The following is a 17,777-nucleotide window of genomic DNA, read 5'->3' as shown; positions in this document are numbered from 1 at the left end:
TAGTACAACAGTTGAGGAAATTACCTGATCAACAGAAAGAAACTATTAGCAATGGAGGGACTGAATTTCAGCAAAACAAATAGTAAGAGCAGCAGCAGGATCAACAGCAATTTAAACCAAAGTGAATCAGAAACTTGACCAAAAAATTCAGCAGCTTGAGAAAGAAAGAAACAAGATTGGCTTCAAGTACTTTAATTATCTTCACAAAGTCTTTCCAGAAAGAAAAAAAAATACTCAAACAGCTCTCGGGTTTTGCAGCTTACTATGAGTGTTCAACTGATATTTTACTCTCTCAGATGTGTAAGAAAGATGTTTTAAACAATGTGTGTAAAAGATGTGTCTTTTTAGAGTCCAAGATGTGTAGAAGATGAGGGAAGAAATCCTCTTTACATAGGAGGAGAAAGGAATTTGGGACAAATTTATTTAGCCAAAAATCTGTCCAAAATGATAACTTTTTTGATAGAAAATCTGTCCAAAATCAAAAATCTGTGTAAGAAACAGTCTTCTTTTACCAACTAGGGACATATTTTTGGAGTATTACACTTCAAACAGTCCTCAACAGTGAAAGCAACCAAACACGGACCCTACGCTCAAGTACTCCCTTTCTTTCCCTTTCCTCTTAATCCCTCAAACCAAATTCAAAGCTTACTAGTCCACAAAGAGAAACCAGATTCATTCTAGTTCAAACAACTAGTAATTCGAACAAGATCGGTTAAGAGTCAACCAGTAGGAATCAACAAGACTCAAACATATAACTACCTATAGTAAATAACTACTTCAAACTTAATCTAGTTAATTAGGACTAACACTAAATCTTTAAATACATGAACTACTAACTCAAACTGAAATATAACAATGTAGGAAAGACAAACTCGAAACCGCAATTCAATAGGTGATTCAAGCCTAAAGAGTGACTAAACATCATTGCCAAACTCAAATATACTAATATAAGTAAACTGAATCATTGAGTAACAAAACCTAAACTTCAAGCCAAAGAACTATCAAAATCAGAAATTAAAGAAGCTAGAATTCACGGACTTGATATTTTAGTTATAGTTTGGAGACTTCAAAATTTTAGTTGAAGTCCGAAGACAAACATTAAGGCCAACAAACATGTATTCACATCGAAGTGATTAATATAACTGCTTACTAAATGAAAACATAACGACAAACTAAAACGGCATACTAACTAATACATGATTCGAAAAGTATAAAATAACGACTAATCATCGATGATTGTCAATGAAGCTAACACGAACTAACAATCACGGATTAACAATTAATTGAAAACTGGAAGTTAAACTAAACCTAAACACAAATGGGGAAAAACAGAAGTTATAAAAAGAGGGAAAGGATTGAAGCAATGGCCTAAACGAATAAACAACAACAGAATTTCTAAGATCAACAAAGACGACTAATCACTAATTAAGAAAAAATAAAACTTAAACTAAACTAAAAATTTAAAAATCAGTCAATAAAGGAGAAACTAAAAACGATGAACAAGGGATTAGGATTTTACCTAAACGCTTGGGCTCCAAAACAGTAGTACAACATAACTAGATGGCGAATCGACCTCCACGCCTCTTTTTCTCGACGATAAATGCCGAAAAATACAAACTCTGGCGAACCAAGTTGAGTTCAGCACTATGTCAAAGAGAAAGAGAGACTAAGGGGTCGTGTTTATGCTAGACGAAGGCTTGGCGGCGGCAGTGAGGTGGAATCTAGGTGGTTGGCCAAAACTTGCCGGATTTAAGAGAGGTTTGAAAGTTTTGGGCGTGGAAGGGAGAAGAGGAGAGTGAGAGGAGGCCGGTGGTGTGATTTTTGTAGGGTTTGGAAGTGGTAGACGGCGGCTAGGGTTTCATCCAAGGTTAGATCTATCGATTTGAGTGGGGGGGNTTAGATCTATGGATTTGGAGGGGGGTTTGAAAGTTTTGAGGTTTGGAATCAAAAAGAGGAGAGTGAGGGGAGAAGAATGGTGTAAATTTTGTGGTCTTTGGACGAAATCCACCGGCGGTGGCGATTTTCGGCCGGCAGAGCCACCGTGGGGAGCATCGGAGAGACAGAGAGACGAGAGAGGAAGAAGAAAAGAGAAGAGGGAAAAATGGGGGCCAAATTTCTGATCGTGAGGCCTTATATACATGGAGTGGAGAGTGAATTAGAACCCTTAGATCAGAGTGATATGAACGGATGAGATTTAATCTCACCTCACTTAAAAAACGACGTAGTTTTGAGGCGTCTCTCATACCACAAACCTGGACCGGGTCCTGGGCCGCCAATTTTGGTCCAAATTGGGCTGATTTTGTCTTTAAAATGGCTAGACCAATCCCATATCCCCTTTATCAACTATTTAAAATAAACTAATTCTAAAAAATAAAAATAAAAGATAAAAATACACACCCAAAAATACTAAAAGATATACTAAGAGAAAAAAAAGAAGAAAGAGCAAAAATTAGCCATTTACAGCTGCCCCTCTTTGCTGGAGAACATGAAGAGTTTTTGTGCAAAGATAGTGAATGTCATGACTAATTTTGCTCACTATGACTCTAATGAAAGCATTTTTGAAAAAGGTAACCGAACCTTACTTTCGAGGTTGCCTACATATCCTTGGCTATAAAGGAATCGGGTCGGTGTAGTTCTGAGAAAATTTGGTAGCTGGGACTACCGAACACTGGAGTTAAGACTGTTGCTACTGTTGTTGTTGTTGTTGTTGTTGTTGTTGTTACTTGCTGCTTACATCAAAAGAAGAAGAGAACTACATATTCCTGCAAGCTAAGAGTTACAAAATTCCCATCTATGTGTCTTCTAGAGTCAAATCTTGATTCTTGACTTACTCGCTTGTGTTGACCTTAGATTGGATTTTTATTCTCTTTGAATAAAAGATTATGACTCAATCTCGATTGCTTGCTTTCTGGATCAGATTTGAGAAGATGAATCTTGAGAAGCTGGGTTGCTGACATATTGTCAAAGTTAACTCCAACTATCTTGTGATCGTCCTTCTGATGATAACTGAAACTACAAGCTTCGATCATCACAACCTGTGCTCTGCGGCGGGGCCTGCAAAGCCATCAAAGACGAACAAAACGAACAAAAATTTTGTTCCCCAGTTTGGACTAGGAAAATTTTGTGAGTTATCAGCGAAAGCTATAAACTATCTAATTTATTGAAAGGCAAACATAAACAGTAGTATAAACTAGCTAAAAGAGATAAAATTTGTAACGAAGGATTGTGTACTCTACGTTACCAAGAGGATATGTAACCAGGGGTTGGTACCCTGTATTACTAAAAGGGAAAGTAACCAGGGTTGGTGCCTTGTATTACTGAAAAGGAATGTAACCAGGGGTTGGTACCCTGTATTACTGAAAGAGAATGTAACCAGGGGTTGGTACCCTGTATTACTGGAGGAGATATAACTAGGGATTGGTACCCTGTATTACTAGGAAGAAAATGTAACCAGGGTTTGGTACCCTGTATCACTGAAGAGGAATGTAACCAGGGATTAGTACCCTGTATTACTGGAAGGGGAATATAACCAGGGGTTGGTACCTTGTAATACTGGAAAGGAATGTAAACAGGGGTTGGTACCCTGTATTACTGGAAGGGATGTAACCGGGGGTTGATACCTTTTATTGCTAGGAAGAAATGTAACTAGGGGTTAGTACCCTGTATTACTAAAGGGGAATGTAACCAGGGGTTGGCGCCCTATATTACTCGAAGGGAACGTAACTAGGGGTTACTAACCAGAGATTGGTGCCCTGTATTACTGAGGAAGAATATAACCAGGGGTCGGTACCTTGTATTATCGAAAGGAGTGTAACCAGGGGTTGGTACCCTGTATTACCGAAAGAAGTGTAACCAGGGGTTGTCATCCTATATTACTGAGAAAAAATATAACCAGGGGTTGGTACCCTATATTACTGGAAAAGAATGTAACCAGGGATTGGCGCGCTGTATCACTGGAAATAAATGTAACCAGGGGTTGGTACCCCGTATTACTGGAGAGGAATGTAACCAGGGGTTGGTACCCTATATTACTGGAAATAAATGTAACCAGGGGTTGGTACCCTATATTACTGGAAGGAATGTAACCACGGGTTAGTACCCTGTATTACTAGAAAGGAATGTAACCAGGGGTTGGCGCACTGTATCACTCAGAAAGAAATGTAACCAGGGGTTGGCACCCTGTATTACTAACAGGGAATGTAACCAAGGAGTTGGTACCCTGTATTACTGAAAGGAAATGTAACCAGGGGTTGGTACCCTGTATTACTGGAAGGAAATAGAATAAGGAGTTAGCACCCTGTATTGTTGATAAAGTGCTGAATCCCTCTAGGTGAAAATGTTCTACCCGAGTTAAACTACGTAAAACAACCTGAGCGAAGAGTACTTCTACCCTGAACTATGAGCTGGATCCCCCTAGGCGAAACGGTTAGTTAAGCTACGTAAACAACCTGAGCGAAAAGTACTTCTACCCGAAACTATGATCTGGATCCCTCTAGGCGAAAAGGTTCTACCTGAGTTAAGCTACGTAAAACAGCCTGGGCGGAGAGTACTTCTACCCCGAACTATGAGCTGGATCCCCCTAGGCAAAACGGTTCTACCTGAGTTAAGCTACGAAAATGGGAGGTGTGAACAATAGTGATGCATGCTGAAAATAAAGAAAAATGGAGATTTTGAGGAGCTTATGTTTGGTGACATTCGTCCTTTTAGAATCGCCATTCTGCACTGCTTTGTTCCTGCTTCAAACAAAGAAAAATTTGTGAGTTTTTAGAGTGATGGTCGGTTTGTAGCCTTAATACCCTATTGTAGTTTGAATTCACGGCCACTCCGCTGTTGATGAACTGATTCTATTAGTATGGTACCGAGGTGCTCGGATACTCTGTATTGCATTCTGGAGACCTCGTTTTCCGACGCTGCCCCTGAATGTTTCATACTCGGATGTCCATGGTACCGCTAACCCTTGTCCTTAAGGCAAGGCAATTCTTCCCTTTAAAATCAAACTCAGTTGTCTTGGACCCAGTACTAGTTTGTGTCCGTAGTGCTTATCAACTTTTATCATGAAGCAGGTCTTGCTTAGGCAACCTTTTCAGTTTCTTTGGGACACTTTGTTCGCCTTATCAAATGAGATCACAGATGGGTTCGTGCCTTCGTCAATTCCATATACGCCCCAAATTGCGCTTGATATTACGGGGAAACTGTAGCCAATTTTGCAGCCATTTCTTTACTTCGCTTTTGATGCAAGATTAGACAGAAAAGGACTCAAAGAAAAATTATGGGTAAAAATAGAAGAATAATTTGAAAGTGAAAAAGAATTGTGCTTAAACAAAAGGTGTCCCTTTCAGGGAAAGGAATAGGGAGACTTATCTGGAAGTATGTGCCGACTTCAATAAATCGTGACATGCATTTTTTGGACACCTGATCTGTCTGAGTTGTCTAATTCTCAAAATCCGTCGCAAATGTTCATCTTGATATTGTCTTGGTTGTGCTCATGCCGGAGTACCGAAGACCCTCATTCGGCTAGTAGCGCCCTTTGCAGGTTTTTGCTAACTGATCTCTCTCATTTCTCTACTCACTGTCGCCTTACAATGCCCATACGGGTTTTCACCGATAAGACTCTCTCATTTTTTTTTTCTTTTTCTTTTTCTTTTTTTTCCTCTTTTTTTTTGTTTTGTTTTTGACTAAGATACTGCATGAGGAAGGTTGCCCAATGCCCTTGGCATGGGGGCTTCAAATATTCTCAAAGATCGATCAGAAGTTCCTAATAGGGAAAAGGGAAAAAGAACCTTGGACTAAATTACAACTTTTGTAACCGTTTTTATAGGAAAAACCGTAAAATAAAACAAACTTCTGCCCCAGTTTTGGAGTATTAGGAATATGGATTTTTGTTCTGATGGGACCTGAACCAGGGTAAGACTGCCTACGTATCCCTTCGGAATCAGGTCGGACGTAGTTCAATGACTTAGAAGATTTATTGTTTGACTTTTTTTTCCTTTTTTTTTCTTTTTGCTTTTACAAGTACATAGGTTCCAAAAAGAGGAAAATAAAGAAGACAAATACGACTCGAAAGGGTGACACCTATTTGGAATAGCGAGCAATGATAGCCTTCGTCATCTCGATCTGAGAAAATCATGCGTGAAAGTTTCACAGTAGGTATATATCAGACATAATATCTTTTGACTGCATCTGCGTTAATAGTCATGTCTGGTACCCGTCCTTCTTCATCTACCAAGTGCAAGGCCCCTTTTGGTAACACTTTCTTGATGATGTAGGGTCCTTGCCAGTTTGGGGCGAACTTTCCTTCAGCTTCTACTTGGTGTGGAAGAATGCGTTTCAGAATGAGTTGGCCTACCTCGAAGTGCCATGGACGTACTTTCTTGTTGTAAGCGCGGGCCACTCTTTGCTGGTATAACTGGCCAAAACATACGGCTGCCAGACGTTTTTCATCAATCAACATTAGCTATTCTAATCGGGTCCTGACCCACTCAGTGTCTTCAATCTCTGATTCTGCAATGATTCAGAGAGAGGGAATTTCGACTTTTGCTGGTATTACAACTTCAGTTCCATATACAAGCAGATAAGGAGTTGCACCAACAAATGTGCGAGCAGTCATGCGGTATACCAAAAGAGCAAAAGACAACTTTTCATGCCATTGCCTGGACCCTTGAATCATTTTCCTGAGAATCTTCTTGATGTTCTTGTTTGCCGTTTCAACGGCTCCATTGGCTTTTGGCCAGTAAGGGGTAGAATGGCAATGCATAATTTTAAATTGCTCGCATACCTCCTTCATCAAATGACTATCTAGATTGGCAGCATTGTTAGTGATAATGGTCTTCGGGATACCAAAGAGACAAATGATGTTGGAATGAACAAAGTCTACCACCACATTCTTGGTGACTGCTTTGAAAGTGACGGCCTCCACCCACTTGATGAAGTAATCAATTGCAACCAAAATGAATCTATGCCCATTTGAAGCCTTTGGCTCGATTGGCCCAATAATATCCATTCCCCAAGCAACGAAAGGCCAAGGAGAGGACATGGGATGCAACTCCGAAGGAGGTGAGTGAATCATGTCACCATGAATTTGGCATTGGTGACACTTGCGAACGAAACTGAAGCAATCTCGCTCCATAGTAAGCCAATAATACCCTGCCCGCAGAATCTTCTTTGCCAAAATGTATCCATTCATGTGAGGTCCGCATACCCCCGAATGCACTTCACTCATAATCTGTTCAACTTCTATGGAATCCATGCATCTCAACAAGTTTAAATCTGGGGTCCTTTTGTACAAAATTTCTCCATTCAGGAAGAAACCACCAGCGAGCCGCCTTATAGTTCTTTTTTGATCTCCCTTGGCATGCTCTGGGTACTCCCTTGTTTTCAGGAATCGTTTTATGTCATGATACTATGGTTCACCATCTGGTTCTGCCTCATTGTATTGCAGTAACCGTGTTGATTTCGAACTTGGATTTGCAGTGGATCAATATAAGTGTTGCCTGGATAAGGGAGCATCGAGGATAAGGTATACAAGGCGTCGATTAGCTCGTTGTGAAACTTGGGAATGTACCTGGACTTGATGGATTTGAATCTTTTGCTCAGGTCTTGCACACATTGTTTGTATGGAATAAGCTTGATTTCTTGAGTCTCCCATTCGACTTGGGCTTCCCGGATAAGCAAGTCGGAATCTCCCATAACCAAAAGTTCATGAACATCTAGATCGAGGGCCATTCTCAGACCCATGATACGAGCTTCATATTCTGCTGTATTATTGGTACAGAAGAACCGAAGTCGGGCCGTTGCACGGCAATGTTGTGTGATAGGTGAGATGAGGATTTCCCCGATCCCAACTCCTTTGATATTGACAGCCCCATCAAAATACATTTTCCATACATAGTGTCGCGCCCCCTTTTTTCCCTCTTTGCATCGGGAGAATCGGGTTTATGACATTTGGGTATGGGACAACTCGTTCCTTTTGGGAATTGGGTTTTGCATTTTTTGAAGAGTCGCCACCTAATGATTTATGGTGCATTAGGACACCTACAAGGTTCACTTCTGAGTTTGTTTGATAACCAGAGATAGGTTAAGGGCTTGAAATTATCCTAAGGGGGAGGTGTTAGGCACCCCTCAAGATCCATCAGTGTGGTTCCCGGCCAGACAATTCTTTGTGAATTTGGTGCAATTAACATGCAAGCAGATAAGGCTCAAATAAGAGGGGATTTTAATATATAAATGCTTGGAAGTAAAATAGAGCAATCATTAAAAAGCTGATTTTTTGAAAAGTCATAATACTTTAAAGGCAAAGAAAGAGAGGGGAAGGGGGTCCTAGGTTTATTTATAATATAGATCACATCAATGCAATACCCGGTAATCACTCCTCAAAAGAGGGTCTACACGTGGTATTAGCGCACCGGTCATCATATCCATATCTACCCTTCCCACTCCGTTAAGATACTAAAGCGCGGATTGGTCTCGGCCACTATTGCATGCTATTACCCGCCCCATTCCTATCAGTCCCGGAGGCACTTAGGACTACTATTCCTTAAAGGGAGGGATATTAGGCTGACTTGGAGTTTCAAAGGTGAAAAAATATAAAGCGACATACAAAACATATAGGACAGTACAATAACAGGGGAAGCACATAAACAATGAAGGCTCATATATACCTCCTCAAACAAAGCAATCAAATAGCATGACTCAAACAACAAGCAGGGTCTGAAAATATTGTCACACCTCCTTTTTACCCACCCGAGGGAGTATATAAGGGAGTTTTTTCCAATTTAAGTGACGTTATTCGAAATGGGATTATTTTATTTAATCAGAGTCGCCACTTGGAATATTTTAATTGGTGTCCCAAGTCACCGATTTATTTTAAATCCCAAATCGAGAAAATTCGACTTTCCTTTTGAAGTCTGCGAACCAGAAATTCTAAGTAAGGAATTCTGTTAACCCGGGAGAAGGTGTTAGGCATTCCCGGGTTCCGTGGTTCTAGCACGGCCGCTTAAACTATTATATTTGGCCTATTATCTGATTTTAATACATGTTTTAGCCTATGGTACGTTTTAAATTATTAACCGCTTTTAATTAATTTAGGAAGATTCAACGTTATCAAAAATACGTCTTGAACCACGTCACATGAAATGCACCCGCGATCCACGATACATTTTATCTAACGTTGTTGAGAATTGGAGTTGGGTCACATGAAATGCACATCCGAGTTTTAGGAAATTAATTTAAATAGCGCGGCTAAAGCAACTACGCACTTTCAAGTTTGCGAGGGCCATGGAAAATTCAACTAATGGCGCACCTCGATTTCTAAAGAGTTAAAATTAATTAATCGAGGGCCATGGGTTTTGAGATTTTATTTGGCATGGCACGCCTCGAATTATTCTATTAAAAGGGTTTCTAAATTTAGTTTTGAGGGCCATAAATTATATGTTTGGCTAATATGGCACACCTCAAACTAATTTAAAGAGGAGCTAATTAATTAAAAGGCCAAGGGAATTCAGAATTATTATTTTAAAAGCTAATGTTCAAACTAAAACTCATTAATCAAAAGGCTAGTGTTACTTTGAAGCTAAGCACTTGGTAGGCTGGAAAGACTAGACCAGTGTCAGGCCCAATCCTTCTCTTGAGCGTTTATGCGTCCAGGCACAAGGGGGGGGGGGGGATTGGGCTCACTTGAAGCCCATAAGCATAAGTGAAACAACAGAACGACATTTTCTGAAGCAACTGGGCCAAACGCTATAGCCCAATTGCATGATTCAACACATATAATTGATTGCAAATTACATTGCTTCATGAAATTCTGGAAATTAAAACGAATACTGACTATCTTTAAACAGATACAAAGTGCATTCTAGTGCCAAATCACATTTATGATGAAGATATAATCCTAATATGATAATAACTCATTCACAATCATCTTGTTATCTAAAATCTAATACAATTCATGTCTTTTAACCAAAAGCACTACATGGTTTCAAATAGAAGAAAACACTTACTAATATAGACTCCAATTGAAAGTTTTATATTCCCAGCCTATACTTGTCATTTTAGCAAGTTCAAATCAGAAATCAATACCAAAACAAACACCAATTTCAGCAAAACTAAAGCAGATCTAAAACACATGTAACTCGACTGAACCTTCTACTGCAGTAATTTTAACAGTCCCAAAATTAAATACAATGATAAAAGTTCAACTATCAAACCCAAAAATCAGCTAGAAGATAAAGTGAATCAAGCAATAAAACACAATGTAATACAACATAAACAGATGAATTGATGCTATGCTTTAAACTCCATTTTTCCATTTCATCCTTCAAGTCTAACTTCATATTCAGTAGAGTCCAGGAATATGTACCTGAATACAGCAAAATAACAAAGGAAATAAGCTTGGAGCTTAAGAAGAAACAGCAGCAATAGTTCAGCTAAGAGGAAGCAACAACAGTGGTTTCAGCAAAAACCAGACAGCAACAAGATCAGCAGATCAGCCTCAAACTCTTGACCCAATTCCAAACATTTGAACCCAGACTCACTATTCTATTGAGCTTTAGAAATTCTGACTTATCAAAGGGAATTAGAACCCAAAAACCAAGCAAAAATTCAAGCAATTTTCAGTACTTTTAACTTGAAAGAAAACTCAGCCGTTTTTAAAGTTTCAGTGTTCTAAATTCTCTAAAATCTGACTTGAGAGTGAAGCAATTGGCCTTTTATAGGGAAGCTTTAGGGCAACAAAATGAACTTCAGATTTGCCCATTAAACCTTTTCCAATTTTCGTTTTTGCTACTTGGTCCTTAGTTTAAAAATCAGTTTTCTAAGTTAGTCCCAAACCCACCTTCCTAGAAATTTTCTAAGTCAGTTCCTGAAGATTCCCTAAACTAAAATCCCTAGACTATCCTTAAAACCCCTGTTATTTACCCTTCAATTATTAACCTGGGTTAAGTTAAACCAAAATCCAAGTGAACCAGCCTCTTAACTAGGTCAGTGGTGACCATAGTTAATATGAGAAGCTTGAACACTCAGAAATGATTAAACGAAATCATAGAAAGAGGAACAAATCCAAAAATAGAGAGCAACTCAAACACTTCTGATTTTAGGTCTGAACTAAATTTAGCTAATCAAACTCAGAATTGAACTCGACTACTAAAGATAATCAGTCAAAACAAAGAAGCAAATAAAAACTAAACAAATGAAAGCAGAAAAATACTACAATGTATAAAATTAGTGAGAAAAGGGAGGGGAAAAATACCAAACATGCCGGAATATCTTGACGACATGAAACATATCGATGGGAGTGAACAATTTGACCGGAATCTGATGAACTCGTCATACTCTGACATCCTCGGAATGAATTAAAATCAATGCTAATTGATTGCTCTCGTTAAGAGCAATCGACCAGCGTAGATTATAGTTCAAAACGAGCCTGGCCTTGTGCAGAATCAGAAGAAAAAGAAGATTAGGGCTTGAATTTTCTTAGATTTGGAATTGGGGAAGTCTTGTTGAGGTTTTCAGGAAACAGGTGTTTGGATAAGTTTTGGGACACTCTGGGGATTACCTGGTATGAGTTTGGGCAGATTAGGGTTTGAAGGTCCAAAGTTCGATTACGGATTCGAAGAGTTCCACGATGATACGAAGGAAACAGGTGATGGATTCGTTATGAGGGGATGAAGGGGGTGCTATGGTGTAAATCTGGTGTGGATTGGAGGTCACCCGCCGCTGCTGATGATTTTCGGTGGGCGGCGGACGATGGTGAGAGGAGGGTGTGATGGAGAAGACGGAACCGGGTCTAGGTTAGTGTTTTAAGGTTTTTCAGACAATTTTATGTGAGTATGGTGAGGCTTCGCTGGCCGTTTGATGAAAGGGAATGAAGGGCTCAGATTGATTTATCATTAAAGAAACTCAAAACGGCGTAGTATTGGCCCTATACTACGTCGTTTGAATTGTTTAGGAGACTGAAGGGTTGGACCGGGTTGGGGCATGGTTTGGGCTGGCCTGAACGGGTAATGGGGACAATTCATTTGGGCTTGGTGATATTTAACTAGAATGGCCCAAAACCAGACCTTCTTTTATTTCCTTTTCTTTTTTTTCTTTCAATTTTCAAAAATTCTTTTTCTTTTCAAATTAAAATAAAAACCTAAATTAACTCTTAAAAACTACATTAACCTACCAAATTATATTAGATACTCAACATAATATTTACAATACTTAGTTAAGTCCTAAATTTAAAGAAGAACTATAAAAATTCAAAATTAAAGAGTTAAAAATGCAAAAATGAACTATTTTTTAGTTGATTTTTTCTATATTTTATAAAACAACTAATTTACTAATTAATCTAAAAATATAAAATTAAATCCTAAATGCAAATGAAATGTGTTTTTGTATTTCTCATGAATTAAATAAAATTAAACGTGCACACAAAAATGCAAACAATCAGAAAAATTCTACAATAATTCCAAAAATATTAAATAATTAAAAAAAAGTCTAATTCTTTGGAATTCTGTAGGAGTAATTCATGTGGGGCAAAAATCACATGCTCACAACTATTAAGGAAAAAGGGGAGTTTAAGTTGTTGAAGCAGACCAATTTATTACATAACTCAGATAAGAAGTCCGAATCAGGCATGCCTGCTGGTTGTAGCAATTATTAATTANCGGTAATCACTCCTCTAAAGAGGGGCTACACGTGGTATTAGCGCACCGGTCATCATATCCATATCTACCCTTCCCACCCTGTTAAGGTACTAAAGCGCGGATTGGTCTCGGCCACTATTGCATGCTATTACCCACCCCATTCCTATCAGTCCCGGAGGCACTTAGGACTACTATTCCTAAAAGGGAGGGATATTAGGCTGACTTGGAGTTTCAAAGGTGAAAAAATCTAAAGACATACAAAACATATAGGACAGCACAATAACAGGGGAAGCACATAAACAATGAAGGCTCATATATACCTCCTCAAACAAAGCAATCAAATAGCATGACTCAAACAACAAGCAGGGTCTGAAAATATTAAGGCAAAAGGGGAGTTTAAGTTGTTGAAGCAGACCAATTTATTACATAACTCAGATAAGAAGTCCGAATCAGGCATGCCTGCTGGTTGTAGCAATTATTAATTAACAGAAACGGGTTCAGCCTTATTTGTTGTTATTACCTAAGGTTTGCCTAAGTGTTTGGGGTAGAATCTTATGAGCATGGTATCTATTACTGATTCAGAATGTGGCAAAGCAGTAACAAACTTAAAAACGAGCGGTTTGAAATCCTATAGGCATGCTTGCTAAACCGTGTTAAATAGGGAGATTAAGTTACTTAAAAAACTGGTGCAGAATAGACTGATTTTAAATTAGACTAGTTTCAGATTCTGATATCCATTATTACTGGTTTTTAACTCCTATAGACATGATATCTAGTATTGCTGATTTTAATTCCTATAGACATGGTATCTAGTCGAACGTGAAATGGAAACAGGCAGGATTTTACTTGGGAATTCCTATAGGCATGATTTCTATACATTATACTGATTTTAACATTATGAACATGATACCTGCTTATAGGTGTTTAGATCCTAGAGCATGATATCTAAGTGGTAACAAGCGTGCAAAGTTTAAAATAAAGTCCTATAGGCAGGTTATCTAGGTGTGAAATTGAATATGCGGAATTTAAAATGAATCCTATAGACATGGTGTCTAAATGCAGAATTGAACACGCAGGATTTAAAACCAGTCCTATAGGCATGCTTTCTAAAATGCAGAATTGAATCATTCAGAACACAAATCCTATAGGCATGTTTTCTACCCTTGAGCATGCATAATTGCCTATCCCTTTTTCACTAGCCACCCCAAATGTTTATTACAAATTATTACAGACCAGTAATAATGAATTACATCAAGAAAATATGTAAAGATAGGAAAGTACAACCATAGGAAGCTTGATTCTGACTTCCTCTCTGAGGTATGGAACAAAACGCCTCAAATACCACTTGTTTCAAATCCTTTATCAAACCTGGGTGTGTCAGAGTTCCCTAAGGATCTCAAAGGACCCCGGGCAATGCTTACACCCAGGTTCATAGAACCAGATAGGGATGAGTGTAGTGTGGAAGGGCCAGCCCTTATGTGTCCAAGTTCAGAGGGAGCTCATGGGTCCCAAGGCAAGGCTCACACAAGAGGGGCAGAACTTAAGTCTAAGAAGATAGTGGAAGTGCATGAATAGAGTTTTAAAACTGAGGGGATAAAGGAGAGGGGTAAAGGGTGATCGGGAAACAGTAATTAGTAAAACACAGAGTTAATAACTTCATAAAAAGGGGGCGAGGGGTTGAAATCCATTGCAAGGAGCCTATGTACTTAGGCAGGGGTCAGCTTTGGGCATGCACAACAATAGAAGGTGCTGGCATGCCTATAAGCCAATCAGAACACACAACAACTAGAGGAGACATGGAGGTTATGATCCTAGGGGGATCAAGTTTGGGTCATGCACAGCAATGTTTAATGCTGTCATGCCCCAAACGAACAACAGATACCAAACACGTTGGGGATGGGGACTTAGGGTTCACAAGCCATGATAAGTAATTGACAGAAGCATTAATTCAGAATAGAAAAGGCAGACTACAACATGCTTAATAATGGAACTTGGTTAAATACAAACAGGAGATAAACAAGGATGAAAGAAACAGTAAAGAAACATGTTGTTGCTGATGTTGAAAATTAGTTAGAACATACCGGTCAAGATGCAAATGCAGAGAAAAATGAGCAAGCTTCCCACAGCCTAGCCTTGGCTTTCAGCCGGCTAGGTAAGGCAGCAATACAAGTAGCAAAAGAGAAAAGAGAGAGATTTTAGTGGAGTGTGTGTCTGAACTCAAGTGTTTTTTGCCTTGTGTTTGTGTGTTTGCAAGAAGAGGAGGTGGGTATTTATAGTTTTGAAAACATATGAGAAATAAAGTTCAATGCAAATATGGAAGTAATCAGAAATCAGAATCAATCAACCAAGTGATTCCCCTTTAATTGAGGAATTACTTATTTAACGGGGCTAACAGGTTCAAAAGAAGGAAAGAAAGATCAACTTGTAGGCAGACTGATTATTACCATAAAAGAAAGTAGTAAAACATTAAGTACACAATCGAGTCCAAGTACAGAGATACAATTGTTTTTTGGGAAAAAGATTCAGCAAGGCAATAAGTAAGGAAAGGGATTGATCACTTTAACAGGCGAGTAAAATTAGAGTTCACAAAAAGGGAAGTTTTGAAATCAGTCCGAAAATTGAGCATCAGTCAAAGAAGGAACCTCAGCATATAAATAGAATGCACAAACAAAAGACATGCGAGGCCAAGCTATTGGCAAAATGAAATAGCATGCAACAGTAGTACAAAGTCAGTAGATAGCAAATATCCAAAGCATGATAGTCAAGTAGGTCAGGTCTCATTGAATTAGTAGTAAGAAAAAAAAGAGTGTTAGGAGCATGCAAAGGGTCTCACAGAATAGTCGAGTTTCAAAGATAGTAAGAACCCAGAATCAGAGGAATCATATAAGGGAAGAGATGCTGAAACAAGGAACTTCAAACCAAGTCAGGCATTCAAACGAGCAGTTTCAACTCAAAGACATAGGTTTTCTTAAACAATATTCAAGCTTAAAAGATGATAAACAAATAAGTTGAACAAGCAGTTTAGAAACTCGAATAGACCCAAAAGAAATTAGGGGTTTTCAACATCGATCGAGTTTAAAGATGATGAACAAATAGATCAGACAATATCTAGCTAATAGTCTCAGAAACTCGAATGAACCCAAAGAAATTAGGGTTTTCAACACCAATCGAGTCTAGAGATGATAAAAAAGTAAATCAAACAAACACTAACAAATAGTCTCAGAAACCCTAAAAGAAATTAGGGTTTTTATCATGCTAAACTCAGAAAAGATTTTGAAAAGAAGAACTTGAAGGAAAACCTTAATCGGAAAAAGATGAAGAGTCCTTTTTTGTTGAAAGCAAAATTAAAGAGACCTCGAGAAGGCGTTTAAAAACTCATAGAAAGCATGGATCTAAAGTGAACCTGAAAGAAGTCGAAAAACTCTTAGAGATTAGGGTTTCAAAAGAACCCCAAGTGACGAGAAAGGCCTTGAAAGCCATCGATCTAAACAGGAGAGTCAAAGGTCTGACTCGAATGGCCATGGCTGGCCGGAGAAAAGTCAGAGATGACCGGAGAAAGGTTGTCGAGCAAGGACTGGGCCAAACCCCTTCAGAGTCTGGTCATGAGACCATAGAAACGAACACGTAGAAGCCATGAGAGGCTGATACAGGTCTTAGATGATTCCGAAGAGCCATGGATTAGGGTAGATTTAGGTGGCGGCGGCTAGCGTTTGGGGTTGTTGTAGAGAGGAGTTGAGAGAGGTGGGGAATTCAGAGGCGGCGTATGGTAGTAAATGGTAGGGTTTAGGGGGTCATTTGGGATTAATTTAGGTAAGGGGGATTTTTGGTCGTTGATCAAGAAGGATCAACGGCTTGGATTGATTGGGTGAATGGACGGGTCATGAAGATGGGTTTGGGTCGGATTAAATCGGAATTGGGTCGGGGTTTAATAGGAATTGGGCCAGGGTAATTGGGATTCAAATTGGGGTCCAACTTAGGCTACAATCGAAATAAAATGGGGCTAACATTTAAATAGCCAATTTTTCCTATTTGATTTATAAAAAATAATAAAATAATTTCAGGAAATAAATTAATGGTACTAATATGATTTATAGTACATAATTAATTATTTAAAAATACCAGACCTAATTTTGTGAATATAAAACACAGTTAAATCTAAAAAGGGGCTAATATTGCAATTATACAATTTTAGCCTTAAAAATACTAAATAATTTTGTAAAAATATGCGAAAAATCCCTTAACTATGTTTTAGCACAAACATAAAGATCCAATAAATAAATCATCACAACTAGTAATTTTAGAAATAATTATGGGATTGTTATGGATAAAATAGGGGAATAAATTGATTTAAAAATCTTTTAAATTAAGGAAAAATAGGGAAACACTTGGATATGCTTATATATGCATACATATGCTATTTTTGAAAGTACTTTGCATAAAAATATACATAGTGAAAAATTGGGTATCAACAGCTGCCCCTCTTTACCCGGGAAGGATGAAAGAGTTGTCGGGTAAAGATATGATGGCCAAATTTTGACCGAACGAAACGGTTTGAAGAAGATAGGCCGCGCCCGGGCCTTTGAGCTGCCTATATATCTCTGGTCTTACAAGAATCAGGCCGTATGTAGTTCGGGATCCGTCGGCAGAGTATGCCGACAGGTACTTTCCAAGAACAGACGCAATGTTTCGGTCAGGGTGAGTGAAAGGCTTACGGGAGTAGTCAGATCTGATGTGGCTGCGGCACTGGAGCGGAAGCGCTCCTGCCGGGACAGTTGTTGCTTGCCGGTTTACCTACAAATAAGTAATACAAGCATATATTGTGCGTAAACTTAGACATGATGCAAATTCCTGTCGGACCATGAATATTGTCTTCGGACGGTAAGGATGACGTCCTTAGACCATGACGTCCTGGGCCATGAAGCGTGCAATAAATGATCCGTAGGCTATGAAATGATGCTCTCGGGCTATGGAAATGATGCCTCCGAACCATGATGCCTTTGAATAATGATATGCAAAAGATTGAAAGGGATCCTCAGGCCATGACATGGTGTTCTCGGGCTATGAGGATGGTGCCTCCGAACGATGACGCCTTTGGATGGGTTGGCGATATTTCAGCCCATGAAGGATGCAATAGCATGTGGCGATCTTTCAGCT

The sequence above is a fragment of the Nicotiana attenuata genome, unplaced genomic scaffold (genome assembly GCF_001879085.1).
Source record: "Nicotiana attenuata strain UT unplaced genomic scaffold, NIATTr2, whole genome shotgun sequence".
Classification (NCBI taxonomy): domain Eukaryota; kingdom Viridiplantae; phylum Streptophyta; class Magnoliopsida; order Solanales; family Solanaceae; genus Nicotiana; species Nicotiana attenuata.
Note: the sequence above shows the minus strand (reverse complement) of the source record.